This window comes from Salmo salar, chromosome ssa22, assembly GCF_905237065.1.
Source record: "Salmo salar chromosome ssa22, Ssal_v3.1, whole genome shotgun sequence".
Lineage (NCBI taxonomy): Eukaryota > Metazoa > Chordata > Actinopteri > Salmoniformes > Salmonidae > Salmo > Salmo salar.
This window is the reverse complement of record NC_059463.1, coordinates 26924153-26937399: the sequence shown is the minus strand read 5'-3', so window position 1 is coordinate 26937399 and position 13247 is coordinate 26924153. Positions and strand designations below refer to the sequence as shown.

At 43.9% G+C, this 13247-nt stretch overlaps 1 long non-coding RNA gene across 1 annotated transcript in view; it reads right to left on the bottom strand.

Moving 5' to 3' along the window:
- Window positions 1-9286: 9286 nt before the first annotated feature.
- Window positions 9287-13247, bottom strand: part of LOC106583115 (uncharacterized) — a 10124-nt gene continuing 6163 nt past the window's right edge. Inside the window, exon 3 of the long non-coding RNA XR_001323440.2 lies at window positions 9287-9464. This is a non-coding gene — a long non-coding RNA (uncharacterized lncRNA). The remainder of the gene's footprint in view (window positions 9465-13247) is intronic.

Sequence of the window (13247 nt, the reverse complement as noted above, 5' to 3'; positions counted from 1 at the left end):
ATACGGAAGGGGTCCGATGAAGTGGATGCTAAGCTGTTCCGATTCATCCAATGGCATTGAGGTGTTTGCCACATCAGTCAAGGGCTTCATTAATAAGTGTGTTGACATTGTCCCAACAGTGACCATACATACAGTGCCTTGCAAAGGTATTCACCCCCTAAGAGTTTTTCCTATTTTGTTGCATTACAACCTGTAATTTAAATTGATTGATATTTGGATTTCATGCAATGGACATACACAAAATAGTCCAAATTGGTGAAGTGAAATTTAAAAAAGTACTTGTTTAAAAAAATATATATATTTTACGGAAAACTGGTGCGTGCATATGTATTCACCCCCTTTGCTATGAAGCCCCTAAATAAGATCTGGTGCAACCAATTACCTTCAGAAGCCACATAATTTGTTAAATAAAGTCCACCTGTGTGCAGTCTAAGTGTCACATGATCTGTCACATGATCTCAGTATATATACAGTCGTGGCCAAATGTTTTGAGAATGACACAAATATTAATTTCCACAAAGTTTGCTGCTTCAGTGTCTTTAGATATTTTTGTCAGATGTTACTATGGAATACTGTATAATTACAAGCATTTCATAAGTGTCAAAGGCTTTTATTGACAATTACATGAAGTTGATGCAAAGAGTCAATATTTGCAGTGTTGACCCTTCTTTTTCCAAGACCTCTGCAATCCGCCCTGGCATGCTGTCAATTAACCTCTGGGCCATATCCTGACTGATGGCAGCCCATTCTTGCATAATCAATGCGTGGAGTTTGTCAGAATTTGTGGGTTTTTGTTTGTCCACCCGCCTCTTGAGGATTGACCACAAGTTCTCAATAGGATTAAGGTCTGGGGAGTTTCCTGGCCATGGACCCAAAATATCGATGTTTTGTTTCCTGAGCCACTTAGTTATCACTTTTTCCTTATAGAAAGGTCCTCCATCATGTTGGAAAAGGCCTTGTTCATCACCAAATTGCTCCTGGATGGTTGGGAGAAGTTGCTCTCGGAGGATGTGTTGGTACCATTCTTTATTCATGGCTGTGTTCTTAGGCAAAATTGTGAGTGAGCCCACTCCCTTGGCTGAGAAGCAACCCCACACATGAATGGTCTCAGGATGCTTTACTGTTGGCATGACACAGGACTGATGGTAGCGCTCAACTTGTCTTCTCCGGACAAGCTTTTTTCCGGATGCCCCAAACAATTGGAATGGGGATTCATCAGAGAAAATGACTTTACCCCAGTCCTCAGCAGTCCAATCCCTGTACCTTTTGCAGAATATCAGTCTGTCCCTGATGTTTTTCCTGGAGAGAAGTGGCTTCTTTACTGCCCTTCTTGACACCAGGCCATCCTCCAAAAGTCTTCGCCTCACTGTGCGTGCAGATGCACTCACACCTGCCTGCTGCCATTCTTGAGCAAGCTCTGTACTGGTGGTGCCCCGATCCCGCAGCTGAATCAACTTTAGGAGACGGTCCTGGCGCTTGCTGGACTTTCTTGGGCGCCCTGAAGCCTTCTTCACAACAATTGAACCGCTCTCCTTGAAGTTCTTGATGATCCGATAAATGATTGATTTAGGTGCAATCTTACTGGCAGCAATATCCTTGCCTGTGAAGCCCTTTTTGTGCAAAGCAATGATGACGGCATGTATTTCCTTGCAGGTAACCATGGTTGACAGAGGAAGAACAATGACTCGAAGCACCACCCTCCTTTTGAAGCTTCCAGTCTGTTATTTGAACTCAATCAGCATGACAGAGTGATCTCCAGCCTTGTCCTCATCAACACTCACATCTGTGTTAACAAGAGAATCACTGACATGATGTCAGCTGGTCCTTTTGTGGCAGGGCTGAAATGCAGTGGAAATGTTTTTGGGGGATTCGGTTAATTTGCATGGCAAAGAGGGATTTTGCAATTAATTGCAATTCATCTGATCACTCTTTATAACATTCTGGAGTATATGCAAATTGCCATCATACAAACTGAGGCAGCAGACTTTGTGAAAATTTATATTTTAATATTTATTGTTAATATTATTAACATTCTCAAAACTTTTGGCCACGACTGTACACCTGTTCTGAAAGGCCCCAGAGTCTGCAACACCACTGAGCAAGCGGCACCACCAAGCAAGCGGCATCATGAAGACCAAGGAGCTCTCCAAACAGGTCAGGGCCAAAGTTGTGGAGTACAGATCAGGGTTGGGTTCTAAAAAAATATCAGAAACTTTGAACATCCAACGGAGCACCATTAAATCCATTATTAAAAAATGGAAAGAATATGGCACCACAACAAACCTTCCAAGAGAGGGCCGCACACCAAACTCACGGACCAGGCAAGGAGGGCATTAATCAGAGAGGCAACAAAGAGACCAAATATAACCCTGAAGAAGCTGCAAAGCTCCACAGCAGAGATTGGGGTATCTGTCAACAGGACCACTTTAAGCCCTACACTCCACAGAGCTGGGCTTTATGGAAGAGTGTCCAGAAAAAAGCCATTGCTTAAAGAAAAAAATAAGCTAACATGTTTGGTGTTTGCCAAAAGGCATGTGGGAGACTCCCCAAACATATGGAAGAAGGTACTCTGGTCAGATGAGACTAAAATTGAGCTTTTTGGCCATCGAGGAAAATGCTATGCCTGGCACAAACCCAACACCTCTCATCACCCCGAGAACACCATCTCCACAGTGAAGCATGGTGGTGGCAGCATCATGCTGTGGGGATGTTTTTCATCAGCAGGGGCTGGGAAACTGATCCAAATTGAAGGAATGATGGATGTCGCTAAATACAGGGAAATTCTTGAGGGAAACCTGTTTCAGTCTCCCAGAGATTTGAGACTGGGACGGAGGTTCACCTTCCAGCAGGACAATGACCCTAAGTATACTGCTAAAGCAATACTCGAGTGGTTGAAGGGGAAACATTTAAATTTCTTGAAATGGCCTAATCAAAGCCCAGACCTCAATCCAATAGAGAATCCGTGGTATGACTTAAAAATTGCTGTACACTAGCGGAACCCATCCAACTTGAAGGAGCTGGTGCAGTTATGCCTTGAAGAATGGGCAAAACTCCCAGTGGCTAGATGTGCCAAACTTATAGAGACATACCCCAAGAGACTTGCAGCTGTAATTGCTGCAAAATGTGGCTTTTCAAAGTACTGACTTTGGAAGGGTGGGGGGGTGAATAGATATGCATGCTCAAGTTTTTTGCATCTTCAAAGTGGTAGGCATGTGGTGTAAATCAAATTATACAAACTCCCCAATTTTAATTCCAGGTTGTAAGGCAACAAAATAGGAAAAATGCCAAGGGGGGTGAATACTTTCGCAAGCCACTGTACACATCCCAACCAGCAGTTGTGTAAATTACTAGAATAAAAATACTTCAAAGTACTACTTAAGTCGTTTTTTGGGGTGTCTGTACTTTACTTTTTATTTTTTTGACAACTTTTACTTCACTAAAGAAAATAATGTATTTTTACTCCATACATTTTCCCTGACACCTAAAAGTACTCGTTACATTTTGAATGCTTAGCAGGACAGAAAAATTGTCAAAGTCACACACTTATCAAGAGAACACGTGGTCATCCCTACTGCCTCTGATCTGGCGGACTCACAAACACAAATGCATCATTTGTAAATGATGTCTGAGTGTTGGAGTGTGCCCCTGGCTATCTGTAGATTTGGTGCCATCTGCTTTGCGTAACATAAGGATTTTTTTATTATTTATACGTTTACATTTACTTTTGATACTTAAGTATATATGGATTACCAGGACATGTACTCAGAGCATGTGCTGACCAGCTAGCAAGTGTCTTCACTGACATTTTCAACCTCTCTCTGACCCAGTCTGTTACAAGCAAATCACCATAGTCTTTGTGCCTAAGAACGCCAAGGTAACCTGTCTAAATGACTACTGCCCCGTAGTACTCATATCTGTAGCCATGTAATGTTTTGAAAGGCTGGTCATGGCTCACATCATCACCATCATCCCAGAAACCCTGAACCCACTCATATTCGCATACCGCCCCAACAGATCCACAGATGACTCTTTTGCACTCCACACTGCCTTTTCCCACCTGGACAAAAGGAACACCTATGTGAGAATGCTGTTAGTTCACTACAGCTCAGCGATCAACATCATAGTGCCCTCCAAGCTTATCACTAAGCTAAGGACCCTGGGACTGAACACCTCCCTCTGCAACTAGATCCTGGACGTCCTGATGGGCCGCCTCCAGGTGGTGAGGGTTGGCTCTAACACATCCGCCACGCTGACCCTCAACACAGGGGCCCCTCAGGGGTGTGTGCTTAATCCCCTACTCCACTCCCTGTTCACGCACAACTGCGTGGTCGCGCACGACTCCAACACCATCATTAAAGTTTGCCGATGACATGACGGTGGTAGGCCTGATCACAGACGACGATGAGACAGCCTATAGGCAGGAGGTCAGAGACCTGGCAGTGTGGTGCCAGGACAACAAGCTCTCACTCAACATGGGCAAGACAAAGGAGCGTATCGTGGACTACAGGAAACAGAGTGCCTAGTACACCCCCATTCACATTGAAGGGGCTGTACATCACTAAGGAGGTATCATGGTCCAAACACACCAACATAGTCCTGAAGAGGGCACGACACCGCCTCATCCCCCTCAGGAGGCTGAAAAGATTTGGCATGGGCCCTCAGATCGTCAAAGACTTCTACAGCTGCACCATTGAGAGCATCTTAACTGGCTGCATCACCCCTCGGTACGGCAACTGCTTGGCATCCGACCGCACGGCGCTACAGAGGGTAGTGCGTATGGCCCAGTACATCACTAGGGCCAAACTCCCTGCCATCCAGGACCTCTATACTAGGCGGTGTCAGAGGAAGGCCCTAAAAATGGTCCAAAAAAAAGTCTGTGACCAAAAGGCTCCTGAACAGCTTCTACCCCCAACATAAGACTGCTGAACAGTTAATCAAATGGCTACCCAGACAATTTACATTGACATACTTAATTATTTGTTATCTTAATGGTTTTGCACTGACTCCCTTGTTCTGGCTCTATGCACACTCATAAGACTCTACCCACACATACTACACTGACACTCCAACACTCACACACACACACACACACACACACACACACACACACACACACACACACACACACACACACACACACACACACACACACACACACACACACACACACACACACACACACACACACACACACACACACACACACACACACTCACACACACACACACAAAACACACATGCATATTGATGCCACATTCACACACTCACACATAGACACACGTTCACACTTCACATACGCTGCTGCTACTCTGTTTATTATATATATTGATTGACTAGTCACTTTTACCCCTACCCACATGTATATTGAACAAAAATATTAATGCAACAATTTCTAAGATTTTACTCAGTTACAGTTCATATAAGGAAATAAATGCATTATCTATGGATTTCACATGACTGGGCAGGGGTGCAGCCATGGGTGGGCCTGGGAGGGCATAGGCCCACCCACTGGATGGCCAGGCCCAGCCAATCAGAATTCGTTTTTCCCCACAAAAGAGCTTTATTACTGACAGAAATACTCCTCAGTTTTCTCAGCTGTCCGGCTGGCTGGTCTCAGACGATCACGCAGTTGAAGAAGCCTGATGTGGAGGTCCTGGACTTGTGGTCTGCGGTTGTGAGGCCGGTTGGACGTACTGCCAAATTCTCTAAAACACTGTTGGAGGAAACTTATGGTAGAGAAATGAACATTCAGTTATCTGGCAACAGCTCCGGTGGACATTCCTGGAGTCAGCATGCTAATTGCACGCTCCCTCAAAACTTGAGACATCTGTGGCATTGTGTTGTGTGACAAACCTGCACATTTTAGAGAGGCCTTTAATTGTCCCCTCATGCTGTTTCATCAGCTTCTTGATATGCCACACCTGTCAGGTGTGTGAGAAATGCTTACTAAAAGGGATATAAACACATTTGTGCATAACATTTGAGATAAATAAGCTTTTTGTGCATATGGAACATTTCTGGGATCTTTTATTTCACCTCATGAAACATGGGACCAACACTGAACATGTTGGGTTTATATTTCTGTTCAGTATACATACTGTATTACCTGAATTACCTCAACTACCTCGTACCCCTGCACAAAGCCTCTTTGTTTTTGCTTGGTAGGCCTACACTGTGTTAAAACGCTCGGAATAATTCCCTTCTGTTATGTTACTGTTATATGTTCTGTTTCTCATTGGGAATGTTTGGTTTTTCCTTCTGGCTTTCATCCCTTTTCTGTGGAACACTATGTGTTCTCTATTCTTCAGCTCGCTGTTCTGTTTGTTCAGATAACGAGCGCAGCCACTCACATCCTCCCTACAGAGACACACTGAAGGATTTTATTCTGAGACTACTACGTGTGTCCCAGTTTTAGCAAAATGGCCTATTTGTGTACAGCAATCTCTCACTGCAACACCTCGCCCCGAGGCTTGGGTTATTTTAAACAGTGTGTGTGTAGGTCCCCCAGTGTATTATTATCAGTACACACGTGTGTGAGTGTGTGTGTGTGTGTGTGTGTGTGTGTGTGTTGCTTTGGGAGGCCAACTCTCGCTCCACTCATCTGTCAGCTCTGTGGGGTTGCTATGGGAACTATAGAAGGGCACGCAGAAGTAATGAGCATCCCATAATTGTTTAAGGTGACCTTGAAGATTCCATTAAGGTTGCATATATGTGTATGTGTACATGTGCGTGTATGTGCACGTGTGCTACGTATGTTTGTGCAGATGTGTGTATAAAGTTAATTTAATTCAGTTGAAGTAAATTAATACTTAGTGGATACCCTGTGAATAGTTTCATGATGCACCACAGCCCTAGTCTTTCCCCTACCTGTCACTTCTCCATTCTTTCTCTCCATCTCTCTCCTAGCTAGCTGTCTCCTGTCACCAGTCCAGGGAGCTTCCACCTGCCACTGTCTGTCTGCCATCATCATCTGAATGCCCTCTCCCCTGGGACTGAGAAACCGCTGCCTGTGGAGGACTGGAGTGGCAGCCAACAGATACAGGGTAGCATATAATCTCCCTCACACTCACCAGCTCTGTCATTGCCATAATGGACAGATTTTCATCATCACCATAACAACCAGTTGTGTAGTGTGTGGCATTCTAAACTGGGTGGTTCGAGCCCTGAATGCTGATTGGCTGAAAGCTGTGGTATATCAGACCGTATACCACGGGTATGACAAAACATTTGCTTTTAGTGTTCTAATTACGTTAATAACTAGTTTACTCCGCGTTGCGTCGTGCCTAAGAACAGCCCTTAGCTGTGGTATATTGGCCATATACTGTACCACACCACCTCACGCCGTATTGCTTAATTATAGTGTAGCATTATAGTGTGTAAGTGTATAAATGTAAAAAAGCTCTTGGCAAGTGGTCTAGACCTCAATTCCCTCTCAATGGTTAGTTACATTATCCTTGATTGCTGTTGGTGTACAAAACTCTTCATTATACTATTTCACCCATTCTGTAGAATATACTGAGCTGGGCTGCATAACTCTCCCTCTACAGTGTCTGCTCATTTTCATTCTGGCATTTTAAATCAAGGACTGTTTTAATACCTGTCTCACCAGGTGTGTGAACACATTAACTGATCAGTTAACACGTTCCAGGAAGAAATTAAAACCTGCAGGACTCTCCAGGACCATTATTGATTGCTCCGAGTTCTCCTCACCTTTCTCTCATTTGTCTGAATAATTGGCTCTGATCCACCATAGTAGTAGCTGTATCGGAATGTAAATTCATAACCTGCACATGGGAGAAACAACATGAAAAACTTTAAAGCAGAACAGAGTTTTCACTGCTACATTATAATTACAGTACCTTGACATTTATCTCCAATGTTCATTAGTGTAAGAATCACTGGCCGATGTATTCTATATTATTCATAACTCTAAAGCTTGTGTTGAAAAGGCTGGCACATGCTATCATTCCAGCCTTCCCCTTCAGGCTTTTGCTACTTATGTATGTCTTCATTTCTAGATATTTCCCCTGTGGCGGAGTAGCGGTATCTTAGACGGAGTCACTGTCCACTTTCACGTGGTGCTGAACTTCAGAATTCTGGTTCTGTCACTGTTCGCTTCAATGGTGCTGAATTTCTGCTCTGCTTCCTATTACAAATTACACCATCGAACCTTCAAGCCTTTCTTACCGACACCAATGGGGTAGAAAAACTCATAATTATCAGCTCCCATTCAGTCAGCCCATAATATCCACACTTCCTCATGACACATTAATATCTTATCGCCTGTTGAAACCTGGGATTCCTACTTTACTCGTAACATTACTGTCCTTTACTTTCATTGAAATATCCTCAAACTTTGTTGCGCTCCTCAGAATTAAAGGCCAAGCTATTCTTGTCTCTACCCCATTCATATCTCCATGAACCTAGGCCAAACAATTCTTCTCTCTACCCCCATTCATATCTCCATGAACCTTCAAAAGATTCCTTTGAAAAACAACTCCCACCCTTAAAGAACAAATTACCATACAAAAGCCTGGTACTACCCCAGACTTCACTACACTGCTTCTCATCACAAGCTTGGGATTGTCATCGATTGAAGCCAAGCCTTTCTGATTCCACTCTGTTCAGCTCGATGATCAAAGTGGATCAGGGCAGACAGTTAGTGAGAAGCCCCCAGATGTAGAGCCCTGCCTGGGGCACACTCGGTTCTGTGCATGGGTAATGTGTTCTCTGGTTCTCTACTCTACAGTGTGTGTGTGTGTGTGTGTGTGTGTGTGTGTGTGTGTGTGTGTGTGTGTGTGTGTGTGTGTGTGTGTGTGTGTGTGTGTGTGTGTGTGTGTGTGTGTGTGTGTGTGTGTGTGTGTGTGTGTGTGTGTGTGTGTGTGTGTGTGTGAAGAGCCTTCTATGCCATCAAAAGGAACATAAAATGATCAACCAATCAATCAAATGTATTTATAAAGCCTTTTTTACATCAGCAGATGTCACAAAGTTCTATACAGAAACCCAGCCTAAAACCCCAATCAGCAAGCAATGCAGATGTAGAAGCATGGTGGCTAGGAAAAACTCCCTAGAAAGGCAGGCATGTAGGAAGTAACCTAGAGGAACCAGACTCTGAGGGGTGGCCAGTCCTCTTCTGGCTGTGCCAGGTGGAGAATAGAAGACTACATGGCCATTAAGGCCAGATTTTTCTTCAAAATGTTCAAACGTTCATATATGACCATCGCAGTGGTTGTAGAGGGTGCAACAGGTCAGTAACTCAAGAGTAAATGTCAGTTTGCTTTTCATAGCCAAGCATTCAGAGGTCAACACAGCAGGTACGGTAGAGAGAGAGTCGAAAACAGGTCAGGGTTCCATAAGCGCAGGCAGAACAGATTAAACCGGAGCAGCAGGACAACCAGGTGGAATGGGGGCAGCCAGGAGTCATTAACCAGGTAGTCCTGAGGCATGATTCTTGGGCTCAGGTCCTCCGGGAGGGGAGGGAGAGAGGGAGAGAGAGAGAATTAGAGGGAGCATACTTAAATACATAACAGACAGACACTAGCCCCCCGGTACATAGACTATAGCAGCATAGATACTGGAGGCTGAGACAGGGGTGGGACAGGGGACACTGTGGCCCCGTAAGATAATACCACCGGACAGGGTCAACCAGGAAGGATATAACCTCACCCACTTTGCCAAAGCACAGCCCCCACACCACTAGTCTTCAGTAAAGACTTAAAAGTCGAGGCCTAGTCCACGTCTCTCACATGGATAGGCAGACCATTCCATAAAAATTTAGCTCTATAGGAGAAAGCCCTGCCTCCACCTGTTTGCTTAGAAATTCTAGGGACAATTAGGAGGCCTGCGTCTTGTGACCGTAGCGTACGTGTAGGTACGTACAGCAGGACCAAATCGGAGAGATAGGTAGGAGCAAGCCCATGTAATGCTTTGTAGGTTAGCAGTAAAACCATGAAATCAGCCCTAGCCTTAACAGGAAGCCAGTGTAGGGAGGCTAGCAATGGAGTAATGTGATAAACAAAAATTAGGTTCTAGTCAAATCTCTAGCAGCCGTGTTTAGCACTAACTGAAGTTTACTTTGTGCTTTATCTGGGTAGCCGGAGAGTAGAGCATTGCAGTAGTCTAGTCTAGAAATGACAAAAGCATGGATTAGCTTTTCTGCATCATTTTTGGACAAAAAGTTTCAGATTTTTGCAATGTTACGAAGATGGAAAAAAGCTGTCCTGGAAATGTTCTTGATATGTTCTTCAAAAGAGAGATCAGGGTCCACGAGATCAGTAATGCCGAGGTCCTTAACAGCTTTATTTGAGATGACTGTACAACCATCAAGATTAATTGTCAGATCCAACAGCAGATCTCTTTGTTTCTTGGGACCAAGACATAGCATCTCTGTTTTGTCTGAGTTTAAAAGTAAAACATTTGCAGCAATCCACTTCCTTATGTCGAAATGTACAGCTGTGTGTCATCCACATAGCAGTGAAAGTTGACATTGTGTTTTCGAATGACATCACCAAGAGGTAGAATATATAGTGAAAACATTAGTGGTCCTAAAACCGAACATTGAGGAACGCCGAAACTTACAATTGATTTGTCAGAGGACAAATCATCCACAGAGAAAAACTGATATCTTTCCGACAGATAAGATCTAAACCAGGCAAGAACTTGTCCGTGTAGACCAATTTGAGTTTTCTAATCTCTCCAAAAGAATGTGGTGGTCGATGGTGTCAAAAGCAGCACTCAGGTCTAGGAGCAGAAGGACAGATGCAGAGCCTTGGTCTGAAGCCATTAAAAGGTAATTTACCACTTTCACGAGTACAGTCTCAGCGCTATGATGGGGTCTAAAACCAGACTGAAGCATTTCGTATACATTATTTGTCTTCAGGAAGGCAGTGTTTTGCTGCGCAACATATTTTTCTAAACATTTTTAGATGAATGGGAGATTTGATATAGGCTGATAGTTTTTTACATTTTCCCGGTTAAGGTTTGGGTTTTTCAAGAGAGGCTTTATTACTGCCACTTTTAGTGAGTTTGGTACACATCCGGTGGGTAGGGAGCCATTTATTGTGTTCAACATAGGAGGGTCAAGCACAGGAAGTAGCTTTTTCAGTAGTTTAGTTGGAATAGGGTCCAGTATGCAGCTTGAGGGTTTAGAGGCCATTACTATTTTCATGAATATGTCAAGAGATACAGGATTAAAAAACTTGAGTGTCCTGGCAGTTCTGTGCAGACTCAGGACAACTGAGCTTTAGAGAGATACGCAGGTTCAAAGAGGAGTCCGTAATTTGCTTTCTAATGATCATGATCTTTTCATTGAAGAAGTTCATGAATTAATCACTGCTGAAGTGAAAGCCATCCTCTCTTGTTGAATGCTGCTTTTAAGTTAGCTTTGCAACAGTATCAAAAATAAATGTTGGATTGTTCTTATTATCCTGAATTAGGATCATTGAGCAGCAGTGAGGGCTCTTCGATATTGCACGGTGCTATCTTTCCAAGCTAGTCGTAAGACATCCAGTTTGGTGGAGCGCCATTTCCGTTCCAATTTTCTGGACGCTTCCTTCAGGGCTAGGGCATTTTCTGTATACCAGGGAGCAAATTTCTTGTGAAAAACATTTTTTGTTTTTAAGGGTGAGACTGCATCTAGGGTATTACGCAAGGTTAAATTTAGATTCTCAGTTAGGTGGTTAACCGGTTTTTGTACTCCGATGTCCTTGGGTATGTGGATGGAATCTGGAAGGGCATCTAGGAATCTTTGGGTTGTCTGAGAATTTATATCACGGCTTTTGATGATCCTTGGTTGGGGTCTGATCAGATTATTTGTTGTGATTGCAAACATAATAAGATGGTGGTCTGATAGTCCAGGATAATGAGGAAAAACATTTAGATCCACAATATTTATTCAATGGGACAAAACTAGATCCAGGGTATGACTGTGGCAATGAGTAGGTCTGGAGACATGGTGGACAAAACCCACTGAGTCAATGATGGCTCTGAAAGCCCTTTGGAGTGGGTATGTGGACTTTTCCATGTGAATACTAAAGTCACCAAAGATTAGAATATTATCTGCCATGACTACAAGGTCCAATAGGAATTCAGAGAACTCAGTGAGGAACGCTGTATATGACCCAGGAGACCTGTAAACAGTAGCTATAAAAAGTGATTGAGTAGGCTGCATAGATTTCATGACTAGATGTCCAAAAGATGAAAACGCAGTCTTTTTCTTTGTAAATTGAAATTTGTTAGCAACACCTCTGCCTTTGCGGGATGCACGGGGATATGGTCACTAGTGTAACCAGGAGGAGAGGCCTCAATTAACACAGCAAATTCATCAGGCTTGAGGCATGTTTCAGTCAGGCCAATCACATCAAGATTATGATCAGTGATTAGTTCATTGACTATGTGTCACATGGAATGACGCTGGAGAGACAAAGCAGGTACGGGGAGTAAAACATTTAATAAATAACAGATATGGACCGAGACAGGAACAGTGTCAGCAAACAGGTAACAAAAACAAAAGACAATTAATGCATCAGCAGGGAACTGACAAATATAGGGGAGGAAATAAACAGATGAGTGAGTGAGTCCAGGTGAGTCCAATATCTGTCACGTCCTGACCAATATAAGTTGTTATTTTCTATGGTAGAGTGGTCAGGGCGTGACAGGGGGTGTTTTTGTGTTTGTTCTATGTTTTCTATTTCTATGTTGTAGTTCTAGTTTGTCTATTTCTAGGTTGGGGTTTATTGGGTTGACCTTCAATTGGAGGCAGCTGGTCCTCATTGCCTCTGATTGGAGGTCATATTTAGTAGGGGTATTTCTGCATGTTGTTTGTGGGTTATTATTTCTTGAGTAGTATGTTGTCTCTCTGCGTCACGGTTTGTTGTTTTGTGTTTTCTAATAGTTAAGTGTATTGCATTAAGTTTCACGATTAATAAATATGTGGAACTACGAAAACGCTACATCTTCGTCCGCTCCTTCGAACAGCCGTAACAATATCTCTGATGCGTGTGACGAGGGAAGGCAGGTGTGAGTAATTGATGACAGAAGTGCATGACGCAGGGCAGCCCGGCACCCTCAAGTGCCAGGGGAGGGAAGAGCGGGAGCAGACGTGACAGTACCCCCCACTCTTGGGGCGCCACCTGCGTCCCACCTGGGCGAACCGGCCGAGACATGGGCGCTGGGCAAGCCGATTGGGGCATGGGAGCCCAACAAACCGTCAGGAGCGTGAGAGCCTGGCGAGCCGGCTGAGGCATGGG